Here is a 14,855-nt window from a genome sequence, read left to right on the forward strand (position 1 = left end):
ATATTCTAATTGGCTGTGAAAATTGAGTTATGCTTTTCCCCAAACCATATAATATATTAAATAAACTCACTATGCCCAATTAACCAAAATTAATTTAATTAATTTAAATGAATTTATTTTCAGTTGAAAATGAATAGACATTGCTAAATTTGATTTTTTTTTTTTGGTTCTTTTTATTACATATGTAGAGTGTCTATTCCTTTTTATACACTTTTTTGTATACATGTGCCTAATGTCTCTTTTAAAAATTACTACAATTGTGCCCCTAACATCAAATACATATTCCCATATCAATGCTTATCACAATGCACTCTAATTTTCTGTTTACTCATCAGTTTTCTTCCATTACAATCCTTGCTTCTTGACTGTTCTAACAGTGTCTTAATGTTTTACCACCAGAAATACAACACAGTGTCTGACATAGTGGATGCTCAATATGTGTCTTTTTAAAGTATATGTATGAACTATTTTCTATTATTGTACTTAGTCAGGTAAGGGCCATTGCATGAGTTATAACAGGGGTCCTCAACCCCTGGGTCACAGACCACAACCAGTCCCTGTCCTGTTAGGACTGGGCAGCACAGCAGGAGGTGAGCGACCGGTGAGTAAGAGAAGCTTCATCTGTATTTACAACTGCTCCTCATCACTCACCTTACTTCAAAGTACTGCCAGAGTTCCACTTCCTGTCAGATTAGTGATGGCATTAGATTTTCAGGTGTGAAACCTATTGTGAACTGTGCATGCAAGGGATCTAGGTTGCATGCTCCTCACGAGAATCTAATGCCTGATGATCTGTCACTGCCTCCCATCACCCCCAATAAAATAATTATTTTAATGACCTTTCAAGATAGGTGACATTAGATCTAATTTGTTGATGGGGAAACTAGTCATTAAAAAGTATACATGATTCTCTACAGATCACACAACATTTAAGTGTTTCTAAAGTTCCTATTCTTTCCTCTAGCTCAACAGTCCCCAACCTTTTTGGCACCAGGGACCAGTTTCGTGGAAGACAATTATTCCATGGACTGGTAGTCAGGTGGGGTTGGGGTGGTTTCAGGATGTTTGAAGCACACTATATTTGTTGTGCACTTTATATTATTATTATCTTGTAATATATAATGAAATAATTATACAACTCACCATAATGTAGAATCAATGGGAGCCTTAAGCTTGTTTTCCTTCAACTAGATGGTCCTAGTCAGGGGTGATGGTCCCATTTGGGGGTGATGAGACCATCTAGTTGCAGGAAAACAAGCTCAAGTCTCCTACTGATTCTACATTATGGTGAGTTGTATAATTATTTCATTATATATTACAACTTAGTAATAATAGAAATAAAGTGCACAATAATAAATGCAATGTGCTTCAATTATCCTGAAACCATCCCAACCCCACCCCACTACCAGACCGTGGAAAAATTGTCTTCCACAAAACTAGTCTGTGATGCTAAAAAGGGTTGGGGACCATTGAGCTAGAGGAAAGATCAGGAACTTTAGAAACACTTATATGTTGTGTGATCTGTGGAGAATCGTGTATGCTATTTAATTACTAGTTTCCCCATTAACAAATTAGATATAATGTCACCTATCTTGAAAGGTCATTAAAATGATTATGTTTTATATGCAAATAGTGTAGTCCACTTCTGATGCACAGTAATTGCTCAATTGATAATAACTTTTATTATTGTTATGATTAATATATATTTTTTCAAGGACTAACTTTTAACCACATAGCGTCCTGTGGGTACAATTTCCTCTTTTTATTTGACACTAACAAAACACTTATAAAGAATTGACTATATGAAAAAAATGGTGTAATCTCTGACTAGAAAGGACACCATGGACTAAAGTGTCCTCAATCATTCTCAGCCATGGTCTATCTACTTGGCTGTAATAACAGAAAAGAAATTGTTTGGTAATAAAAGTGTTGTCATTTTCATCCAGTTCTATATCCTCAGTCTTATTCCACATTCTCAACCTATATCACATTGTTCCTACATAAATCCTAGACTGGCAATAGAAAAACTTGAATTCAATATGGATATAGAGCTCTGAATTAGAAGAGCTAATAATTCCTCTGCCTCTTTAAGGAAACATTTCTACCAGATTCCTGAAACTGATATCAGTTCCCAAACCTGAGTTCCAGAGAGCGCATCTCGGGCCATGTTTTTGCTTCTGTCTTGCTTACTGCTTAAGGTTTTTCATCTTAACTTGAGGCTTCTGAATTCTTCTAAACTTGAGGCTTCTGAATTCAGGTAATAGCTTGACCAAGAATATTTCTTTGGCTCTGTCTCTGACTCACAACCATAGGTCTCTTAAGTAACCTCTAGGGCCTTTCTAGAAATTAAGATTTTCGTGCTTACTCATCTCCTGTGTTGAAACTGACATCAATGCAAATCCATCAATACCAAATGAAAGCATGAAGTGAAAAAGTATAAAGGAAATAAAAACTCTATGTCTACAAATGTATGGGAAAGATACTATGTCCATAAGCTATAGGGTAAAACTAGATCAAATACTAAGAGATCACTATTAAGATAAATAATTCAAATAGAGCTGGTTGTAGAACTAAAAATAGTGAGCAAGTTAATATCCAAACTACAAGAAGAGATTGGAAAATAATACATAATCTTCTGGAAACAACATTGTGGGTCTGTGAACTATCTTTATTATTTTTTAAAAGTTCAAAAACATTCAGCAGCAATAAAAGAAATAAGCATTTATTCTGCTAACAGTGTTAATTCTGAAAAATACGTAATTGAGGGAATCTAGCCAAATCATAAATAGAACAGATAAAGTCATTCTCAAGTAAGAATGGTATTGAAACACTAAGATTTACTGATTTTAAACAAAAAGTTTACCTAGCATGATCTGGTTTGGCATTTACTTGTAGCCATTAGTAGTTGACATTGATATTAAACAAATCCTTCATTAGGGTTGTAGCTCTATAGAAAAGGATTGCTTTCTGGTGTTTACATTTTCTTTTTTATTTTTATTTTTATTTTTTTTGCACAGAATTTAAACAGTTTGTCTATTTCAGCTCTTTGTGAAGCATCAGGAACTTGTCCTTGCCAATTTTGGCTTTGCAATTGGCATTTCTTTCATCAACTTTCTTTTATTAACTCACTGGTTTCTTGGAAGAATAGTCTTATCTTCTTAGCTTTATTCGTCTATGAATATTTAAAATATATAAAAGCAGACTTCAAAAAAACACAAAAAGTTAAAGGCTAAAATTTACAAAACAAAAAAATTGATAGAACTGAAGTAAACTGGTCATCAACGATCAGGTGAAAGGCTAAATACAGAAGAATACAAAGAGGTCACCTAGTGAGCTGTATCCAATCAATTCATTCAGTTCCCATCCAAAAAGTGAAGGGAAATACATGTGCCCATTATTCGAAGTTAGGGCAAGAAGATGCCTATGATAAATGCCCTTATTTAATAAAATAAAATAACTAAAGCATTCATTGGTATAGTTAGCCTGTTGCTAATTAAGAATGATAAGAGTATGTAGGAGGCCGGGCACGGTGGCTCATGCCTGTAATCTCAGCACTTTGGGAAGCCAAAGCAGGCAGATCACGAGGTCAGGAGATCAAGACCATCCTGCCTAACACGGTGAAACCCCGTCTCTACTAAAAATACAAAAAAAATTAGCCGGGCCTAGTGGCGGGTGCCTGTAGTCCCAGCTACTTGGGAGGCTGAAGCAAGAGAATGCATGAACTGGGGAGGTGGAGCTTGCAGTGAGTCGAGATTGCACCACTGCACTCCAGCCTGGGCAACAGAGCGAGACTCCGTCTCAAAAACAAAACAAAAGAATATGTAGGAAACAAATTCATGGATGTTGCTTCAGCTCTTCAAGCTGACACTAACTTAGCTCTAAGAACTTCAAAAATTACCATTGACCTATGCCTTTTCTACAGCCCTCCAAAAAGTCAGTCTCCAGGGCATTCTTACCAGAAAGGCCTTGGATATGATACACATTTCTCTCTTCCAGGACATAGTACAAACTCTTGCTGGCACAACAGCCTCACTGTAACCTCTTCATTTGTATACTGGGAATACTAATACTTGTCATGTAGGATTAATTGGTATAATATTCATAAAATACTTTGAGTTTCTCAAATAGAGGATTCTATAAATATGAAATATTAGCATTACTATGGTAGTATGTAAAGGTACAGTTACTAAACAATTGAAAAATCAGTGAACTTTTTCACCAATCCATGGATAATGGCTATATTTTATTACTGTAAAGTGCATGGAATGCCTTACTAAAATAAGAGCTGAAAAGACATTTCTTGGTTCAGGTGCTAGTAGCGTATTTTCTTTCTTCCAAGCCAAATACAGAACATTATAAAGAACACTAAAAATGGGCTAATCTTTAGGGATTATTCAGCACATAAGATGCATGGATCCTAAGGGATAGTGTTGTAGAAAGCTAAAACCTCCTCTAATAAAAATTTCTACTAATTTATAAAAATATAGCTCAATGGTTTCTCTGACTTTTCTCTAGAGAACTCTTGCTATTTTTTTCTTATTCGTGTAAACTTTGAAATTTTTTATCTACCAGATGAATATGTATTACATAATGATGTCATTTCACTTTCTATTAATATGTGTTAGTTGGTTCCTAATGAGTCAGAACTAATCAACATGCCTTTAAATAAAATTGTAGTATTCAAAAAACAATAAGAACAATGGTAGCTGCAGAAACATAAAAAAGAAAAGTATATTCTTACCAGTGCATTCTATTATGCATAAATTTATTGTTGTTTTTATTTATACAGAAAAATGGAAATACCCTTATTAGCTAAAATGCTTCTAAACCTAAATAACTCCAGTTTTGTAATCAATGCTGTAAGGGCTAAATCTGACTTCAGGATAATGCCTCCTGTAACAAATGCTTTTCTTGAGACACTGTATAGGTAATATAGGGCTTAAGAAGTGCCTAGTACTCTTTTAAGTGTATAAAGTGTATCAACACACCGAATCTTTACAAAATTCCTATGAGATAAACTATCATTATTACCATTTTTATAGATGAAGAAATTGCAACACCCAAGAATGAACTCATCTCAGTCACCAAATTAATAAGACAAAGAGTCAAAATTCTTCCTATGAGTATTTTTAATCTTTCCAAAATTTTAGCAAATATGGTTAGCACAAGTTTAAATGTGAGAGAAGCATTTGTGGAAAAGTCAAGTAACTTCTGGTTTTTGTTCTGACACATAAAGGCCATGGATGCATTCACATACCATTTTTACAAGAAAAATCTGAACAAATTGAAAGTCAGTGAGAACTGAGATCACAGGGCACATGATCAACCAGAATTCTGAAGAGACAGGTGAATTCAGAGTTATAGCCAATTATTTACCTGAAACAGAATCCACTGAAGCCATAAGCAATTAAATTGTCATTTTGAACTGTTGGAGGCTGTGTTGGACTAGCATGAGAATGAGAAAGTCCTGGGAACCATAGGGCCTCCCAATTTTTAGGTTTTATCCCCCAGAAAATTAACAAGTTCTCATGGTCAAGAACCAAAAAAGATTCCCTCATGACTCTGACAGAGAACGCAAAAGAGTAAACATTGTGAATATTCCCAGAGAGTGCTCCATAACAAAGTTTTACTTTCCATGGAAAATGATTTTACGAGAGCCTTATCCTAGTTGGAGAAGAACATTACTTCTACAACAACTCTCTCTAGACCTCCTGTCACTCCTAAAGGGGAAGGAAGAAGCTATCCTACTGAAAAAACACTTGTGAAGGGCACAGCAGAGAGGCACAGTCCCACTAAAACATTGGGATGCCATCATAAGATTATAGAACTCTCCTCGCCCCCTACTTTACCACAATACCAATAGTACTCCAGCATACAGCAGTGGACTCCAGCTGAAAGGATGCAATGCACAGACTATAGCTGCTGAACAGTATTTAGGGAAGCCCAAAGACAACGAGGGAGGCCAAAACAAGGACAATAGAGGAATTTGAAATATCTGGTATCTACAGCTACAGCAAATGTTAAACAAGTCCAACTTCTAGTCATATTAATATTAATCCTCCTAAAAAAGGCCTATTTATTTCAGTTTCTTTTACTTGATATATCATATCTGACTTTTAACAAAAACAGTACAAAGTATATTAAAAGGCAAAAAACAAAAACAAAAAACAAAGTGAGAAGAGACAAAGGAAGCATCAAAACAAGATAGATATGGCACAGTTGTGAGAATTATCAGGCAGGAAATTTAAAATAAGTATGATTAGTAAGGTTTCTCACATCTTCTTTGCAAAATTATGACTGAGACAGTGAAAGAGATCCAACCTAACCGACTCTCATCTTGCTTCTAACCTTTAAGCTGTCCTTGTTCCTTCCAGGGTATAGGCAGAACTAACTTTGGGAGGAACTTAGTTTATAGTTTATAGTTTAAAACAAAGACCATAACGCCACTTTTCCAAAACAAACCTCCTTCTTGCCTGGGGACTAGACTGCCATTGTAGGACTAACAAATTAGCCACAAGATTAAAAATCATGGTTTAGGAGTCACGCAGCTGGAGGCTAGAAGATTCTGACCCTCCCCTAACCTGCTCCTAAAATCACTGCTGAAAATATTTTGCAGACCCTGCACTTGATGGATTAGCTGGCCCCACCCAGATCTATAAACTGGCTTATCTGATCTTGTGGACTCCACCCAAGAACTGACTCAGCACAAGAGGACGGCTTCAACTTCCCATGATTTTATCTCTGACCTGATCAATCAGCACTCTCAACTCACTAGGCTTCCCTCACCCACCAGATTATCCTTAAAAACTCTGATCCCTGAAAGTCTGGGGAGACCGATTTGAGTAATAATAAAACTCTTGTCTCCTTCACAACCAGCTCTGCATGAATTACTCCTTCTCTATTGGAATTCCCCTGTCTTGAGAAATCGACTGTCCAGGCAGCGGGCAAGGTGAACCCATTGGGTGGTTACAGAAAGAAAGACTGAAACTCTAAGAAAGAGAGACTGAAACTCTTAAGAAAGAATCAAAAGGAAAGGCTAGAAATAAAAAATAATGTAACAGAAATGATGAACGATTTAAAGAAAAAAAAAGGTGAATAAGAAAAAAATAATTGAAAATAAGAATATTCAGTATGTGTTGGACAATTTCAAGAATGGTAACTTACATGTAATTATAATACCAGAAGGAAAAGAAAGCAAGACAGAGAGAGAGAGAGAGAAAGAAAGAAAGAAAGAAAGAAAGAAAGAAAGAAAGAGAAAGAGATAGAAAAGAGATAGAAGAACATCGAAGAAATATTTGAAGTGTAATTGTTTAGAATTTTCCAAAAATTAATGACAGATACCAAATTATAGATCTGGAAGCTCAGAGTACAACATCCAGACAAATATTTTTAAAATCCACACTTTGGCAAATTATATTGGAATTAGAGAAAACCAAAGTCAAAGAGAAAATACTGAAATAAGCCAGAGGAGAAAATTTTTTAAATATATTTTACCTATAGAAAAATTAGGATAAGGATTATAGTAGATTTTTCATCAGAAACCATGTTAGCAAGAAGAGAATGAAGTAAAATATTGGGTATTTAATATCAAGGGAAATTGAAACCACATTTGCAAAATTTTAACTAAGGAAATTATGACAGTGAAAGATATCAGAACTAACCAACTCCATTTTGCTTCTAATCTCCAAACTGCCCTTGTCCATTCTTGGGCATAGGCTGAACTAGCCTTGGGAAGTAATTTAGTTTATAGTTTAAATAATAGCCCTTCCCCAAAACTGAACTTTTCTTGTAAAACGAATGAAAGGCCACCAGCCACCAAATTAGGATGAGAGGGGCTGGAATTCTAAATATTACCAGCCATTATTCACAATTACTCTGGAAGATAATATCATTATTGTGAACCTAAGATTAGCCTTTTGAGATGTCTTTTCAGGTTTTTGCATTTCTGACAATCAGATTGCCCCACCTGGACCTGCCAACAAATTCTGTGGCTCCCACCCAGGAGCCGATCGGCATGAGAGGATAGTTTTGACTTCCTGTGATTTCATCTCTGACCCAACCAATCAGTACTCTCGACTCACTGGTCTGCTCCTGCCCAAATTATTCTTAAAAACTCTGATCCCCAGTTTTTGGGGAGACTGATCTGAGCAATAATAAAACTCTGGTCTCCTGCAGAGTCCCCTCTGTGTGAATTACCCTTTCTCTATTGCAATTCCTCTGTCTTGAGAAATTGGATCTGTCTAGGTAGCAGGCAAGGTGAACCCACTGAGTGGTTACAAAATTATCATTTAAAAAAAATAATAAATGAGGACTTTCTCAGGAAAACAAAATCTGAAAGAATTCATTGCCAGCAGAAGTCCCCAGAAATATTAAAAATAGTTTTTCAAAGAAAAGGAAAATGATATAGGTCAGAATTGTGGATCTACATAAAAAAAAAGGAAGAGCACTATAGAAAGAATAAATAAAGCATTACTTGTATGATAAATAAACAATTCACTTTTTTTAAGTAAGAATAATGACTCCCAATAACAGACATCCAGTGAGTGAAGTAGCATCATCTGTCTGAGGCCATACCCCAGGTTCATTGCTTTACACCAAGGAAATAGAGGACATGGACACACGCAAGGAGTGAGTTTAAGGGCAGAGGTTTAATAGGCAAGAGAAAAGAGAAGAGAAAAACTCCCTATCCTGCAGAGAGAGGGGCTCTGGAGTGGGTCTTCCAGTTCCATGATGGAATGCACAAGGTTTTATAGACGAGCTTGAGGAAGCAATGCCTGATTTACGTAGGGCACAAGAGATTGGTCAGACCAGGTGTGCCCTTTGCGTAGCCTAATCTTTTATCATGCATATGGGTTCTCTACCTGCCCGGGGCCATGTTGCCTGCTTCATTACTGTACATGTGCTTGACAAAGAAAAGGGAAGATGGAGCCCCCATGTTGAACATTGCTGGCCCCCAGGTAGACTTTTACTATTGGCACAGCTGCCAGCATTCACCCGTGCAAGCTTCCAGCTTGCTCATCTATGTCTGAAGTTTGGTTTTACAGACTGCTCTTTGTTAGAAAAGAAATGATTTGGGGACAGCTTTTTGTTACAAGGGAAGCCTTACCGAGGACTCTCTTACCCTCACATGCTACCTAAATAATTTCTTTTTAGCTCCTATATCATTAGTACTCATTAGACATTTAAGTCAATAGAGATTCCATTTTCTCTCTGATGACTTTCAATAAGGATGATGTTGCTCTTGAGGAACTTCAATGTCTTCCTTATTCTTTACTCCCCCCACCCCATCTTTTATCCAAACCCAGTAATTGTTAGCACTAATTTAACTACTCCTTTCTACCTTCAAGGACTATACCATAGGCATTAGCAAATTCAACTTGAGGAAATCTGAAGATGAATCAAAAAGAATATGATCCTGATTAAGTGAGGAACATCCTGAAAGACACTTGAAGTGTGACACTATGTGAACACTATACTAAATTCATTTGCTTGTCAAGTCACTTTGTATGGCAGCCACAGTAGAAAGCTTTATGAGGGGTGGTGGGTGGTAGGAAGGAGAAGAATAGAACACATTTTGATCTTAAAGATTCATGAACCTGAATAAATACTCTACCTCTCTCTCTTTGTCCCCTTTCCCCACCTTTCCTTCTTTTCTTTTTTCTTTTCTTTTTTCTTTCTTTTTCTTTTTTTTTTTTTTTTTTTTTGAGACAGAGTCTCACTCTATCACCCAGGCTGGAGTGCAACGGCATGATTTCGGTTTACTGCAACCTCCACCTCCCAGGGTCCAGCGATTCTCCTGCCTCAGCCTCCCAAATAGCTGGGATTACAGGTGCGCACTACCATGCCCAGCTAATGTTTATATTTTTTAGTACAGACAGGGTTTCGCCATGTTGGCCAGGCTGGTCTCAAACCCTTTCACATCAGGTGAATCCTCCTGCCTCGGCTTCTCAAAGTGCTGGGATTACAGGCACGAGCCACCATGCCAGGTCCTTTTTATTTTCTTTATTTATTAGAAAGTACTAGACTCAAGACTGGAAGTTAGAATTATTATTGATGAATGAAAAAGTGTGGACATCTGATAGCTACTGTTCTTTTAATAAACTAAAAATAAAATAGTAATTCTATATAACTTTTCATGCTTCCAATGTTCAAGCTATAGATTTTTAAAATTTTTCTCACTTTTGTAATGTGAGTATAGGCAAGAAAAAGTAAAATAGCATTATTTAAAAAAAAAACAGGCAATGTGAATTCAATATTGAAATTAAGAAACATTTCTCTTGTTTTTGAATACCTGCTCAGAATCAAGTGAAACAATTCATTATCTCTCATAGAGACATCAGAACTCCTATTATGCTGTCAATACATATATTTATTAATTATGAAATATACTCAAGTCTTGGAATTTACTGTGTAATCTTGTATGTATTGCATTTGTCTTAGAAATAAAATGCTACAGGCTTTTCATTAAGTGGATAGTGTACAAATGCAATGTTACTAAGAATTCAAAGCAGTATGAAAAATAATAAACATAGTCGTGTTAGCATGAACGGCATGCCTAACACTATTTTACAATAATTACTTGCTGAACTCACCATACTATAAGTATCATGACTATCTTTCAGAAAGGTGAAAAAGCAGTTTGTTATTCTCTCCTACATTCTCTGAGTTTTTATAGGCCAGTTCATTTTGTCTCCACTGTGAAATACCTTAAAGGGTAATGTGCTATTCTGACTCTAGTAGTAATTTATTACACCAGTTAATCTTGTAAAATTTCCCTCTGGATGTAATAATTTGTTATTCTTCTATGAGGCCTTCTTTTGCATACTGTGTTTATCATAAAGATGTCACCATTGTGATGCCTAGCAACGATTTCAATGTTCTGGAGGTGTTTGCATATATTTTCCTGGGGGAGAGATCTGCATGGTCCCTGTATGGAAGAGCTGTCAGTGTATTCTGATGTATGAGGATAAAAGGAGCCCCTGCTGCAGACTCCAATAAGCTCCAGTCACAGCCTGAAAGCAGTGACTTGGGCATCACTATACCATGTTAGAAAATGTGTCAATTATCACATGGATTGCCTAAGGGTATTGCCTGGGTCTGGGTCATAAAACCATCAAGACTGAAGGGAGAAAAAATTGATGAAGAAGTAAGTTGAATTAATTGATAACAAGGAAGCCTGTATATGGAATGTTCACTGTAACTTGAGACCCCCAAATTTTTGTCAGAGAAGCTTTCCTGTAGATGATCCCATGAGTAAAACAAAAACTGTCGATCTTCTTCTACCTAAAGTATGTGTAACTGGCATTTTAGGCATTTTCTAAAAGCCAGTAGGTAGTCAAACTAGTCATGAAGCCATAAAAATAAAAATAAAATCATGCTAATAATGTTACAGCTATTTTGCTATTATTGTGATTATTAACATACGGTGCCTCTGTTTATATGTGAATACAGTGGAGACCACTTAAATATGTAACCTAGGGCCAAAGTCATGAAGCGTTATGCACCATTTGTGTAGGTTTCAGTGCAGTTTACTCACGGAAGAGGAAAATTACATATTTTTTATACATTGACAGTTGTTTCTGAGCTGCTTAAATGACATCCTTTTCCCACTTCCTTGTGTTCCCCTTGAATTACAGAATCAGATTTAAGGCTTTGTGTCTGATGAGTTCCCTTTAAGAAATCACTATTTACTAGGCATGAGGATGTTTATTAAAGACACTGGCTGTCTACAGCAGGTGTCAAAACTACTATCCAAACAAGCAGTTTCAAAGAAAAAAATTATTAAGCCATAACACTCCATTTTCTGATAATATTGAGTAGACTCTTTGCTCAAAATACTCAGCCAGCCTGCCACACATAGATCCTGAGGTGCCCAGGAATACTGCCTCAGACTTTTCAAATGGAAATATTGTTCTGAAAATACATTATTAGGGCATATGCAGACAGAGCAGAAAGTTCTCCATCGCTTTATTGGTGATAAAAAAGATTCTTCCATCTTATGATTATGGAGTAAATACCAAATTTTCACTTTTATAAAGAACACCTAAAAGGGTATGGCTTCTCTCACTTAGCATATAATAGGTGATATATTTTTATAATGATAGTGTTGTTTATAGTGATGATAATTATGTGCTATAGTGCCTAATATAGATTTATCTTCTGGCACATGATGCTTTCTATAAAGGTAAAAGCAAACTTTGCATTAGTAGAAGTCACAGGAGAAAAAAACTAAATTAAAAGATTTATCTAATGCTTTCATCTATCCATCTTGAAGCATGTCACTGCCACTGGACAGTTTTCCAGTGAAATATGCAGAATTCTTACTAAGTCATGTCTCTTGTTTATTCTATTTATATATAAATTGGTAATATTTTTCAGTATATGCAAAGTTAGACAGGAATACAGTCTTCTAAATGGAGATTTTAAGTTTTTAATTTAAATTCTATATGCTAAGTAGGAAGATGACAGGCTCTGGATCTGAAAATTTATCTTTGCCACATATTAGCTATACAGTTGCTTAAATTATAAAAGTCTTAAGTTACACATCTTTTTTAAAAAAAAATGTATGTAATATGATAATCTCTCCCAAGCTACCTCATAGAACTACTATGAAAACCACATGGAACCATTGCTATTAAAATGTTCAGAACATATATATGCTTCAGAATAATATTTTTTGCATCACAAAATAATAGTTATAATTATCTATGAGGTTTAAATTATTTTGATTCATCACTATTGCCCCTTAGTATTACTTTCAAAATACAATAAATTACAAATTTTCTAGAATGTTTAAATTTGACCCAAATCTTTCTTTTACTAGCTAAGTAAAATAAGAGAAGGGTCGTTCTAGATAGATGTCAGGTTATCAATTTAGTTGTTTCCTCTTCCTTTCTTGATCATGATAACAGGAATTTGTTCTGAAATAAAATGGACTCTAAGGTTATTTCCCAAATATATGAAAAATTCAAATCGTGGCCTGGAACTACAGGAGACAATTTAGGTCCCATAACTTAGAGAGTCCCACATAATGACACTAAAGGAGAGGTAGGGTGCAGGGGTGATTGTGCAATCTGAAACTCTGAAACAGAGTTACAGAGGTAATATTCTATCAGATTCTCTGTCAAAAACAACAGCAAGAATCATCTCTGGGCACTGACTTTAGATGAACCCACCCTAGTAATGTGTGTGTATAGAAAGGAAGAAGGGTAAAAATTATACTTTCAAACTGACCTGAGTTGTTTGCTGTGGTTTTCAGTGGAGTTTCCTTTATCTTATTGTAACAAATTAATCTTGTCCAGGGATATCACATGAAAGGCATAGCAACTCTTCCAACAAGATAAATGGAAACTTTGTAATGAAAACCCCTGCATCTCAGGTTTATAACAATACCCACTCATTTGTACATGTGACAAAATAGCTCATGAAGAAGGACTGCCTGAAGAAGAACCATGTTCTCTTAGATAATAAATAAAGAATGTGCTGATATCCAGACTTGGGGGAATGGCCATGGTAGAATTGCTTCTGAGCTAGCTCTATAATAATTGACAGGATGCAAATAATTCACTTACTGAGAATACAACATGGTTTAAGTTGGAATCAGATTTAGCTCAAGTGATAGAAACTTAAAATAAAAATGGCTAAAATAAAGCCATTTGTTCATTCTTCCACATAAACAAAGTCTAAGGACATGCAATTTAAGACTATTATGCATTCCATGATTAAAAGGAATTGGGATGGTTTTATGTCAACATGAGGCTTTTACCTCATGATCTAGGATGGCTGTTCAAACTCTAACATTTCATGTTCACATTCTAAACAGAAGGAAATTCGAAGGCTGAGGAAAGGTGCACAATTTAGAGGAAAAGGCTAAGCTACTGACTACGTATCTCAAATATATGATTAAAGAAGAAAGAATTTTATTTTCTTCCCCTGCATCATTTCGAGTTGATTAAGTTGGTTGCTCTGCATTTATGTAGTCAATAAGGAATACAGATTCCATTCATCTTTTTCTTCCATCATTCCTAGGGTGTGGTCTTCATCTGTGTTACCTGACCTGAGACATAGACATGTCCATCTTGCAGCTCTTGGGAAGAGGAAAGGGGGAAGATAACAAGTGCAATGTGTTAAGTCCCAGACCTGAAAATGACACCTCTCAATCGTTTCGACTCATCTTTTATTGGCAAGAATGTCATTGCATGGCTATATTCAAGAGTCTGGCTGGGTATGTATGTCCCAGCTACAAATATATTATTATACAAAAAGAAAATAATTTATATTTAGGAGCCTCCATCACAAAGAGTCTAAGCATTCCTCTTAAAGACACATGTGACAGAAATACACAGCACTTCCATTATTGGAACATAGTCATATAGCCCCAACTACTTAGAAGGGAGACTGGGAAATACAGGCTTTATTCTGGGCAGCTGTTGACCTCCTTTAAGAAAAAAAATACATTCTAGTAATAATAAAAAATGAAAAAAAAAATTGAGCATCTTTTATCCCACACAGTCACAGGAAATGTACTAAACAAAGGACATGTAATTCGAAGTTCAAGTATAATATATTGAGAAAACATGTTCTTAACGCTGTCAAAAGTGAAATGTCTGTGGAACAAGAGGGCAAGAGTATGCCTGAGAACAAATGGTGAATGGCAAACTTGAACGGTTTAGATACATGTTAATAACCAATCTAAATCGCATTCATTAAAAGATAAAGGCATTTCATTTTATAACAATATTAATTACTTTGGTAATACATACTAACTTATTGTTTCTTTGTTTAACCAAGCTAGTGGGTTCCTCTAGAAAATTATCCATCCTTACTGTGCCTTGGTCCACTTTCACAGAAATAAT

Source organism: Pan troglodytes, chromosome 7, assembly GCF_028858775.2.
Source record: "Pan troglodytes isolate AG18354 chromosome 7, NHGRI_mPanTro3-v2.0_pri, whole genome shotgun sequence".
Lineage (NCBI taxonomy): Eukaryota > Metazoa > Chordata > Mammalia > Primates > Hominidae > Pan > Pan troglodytes.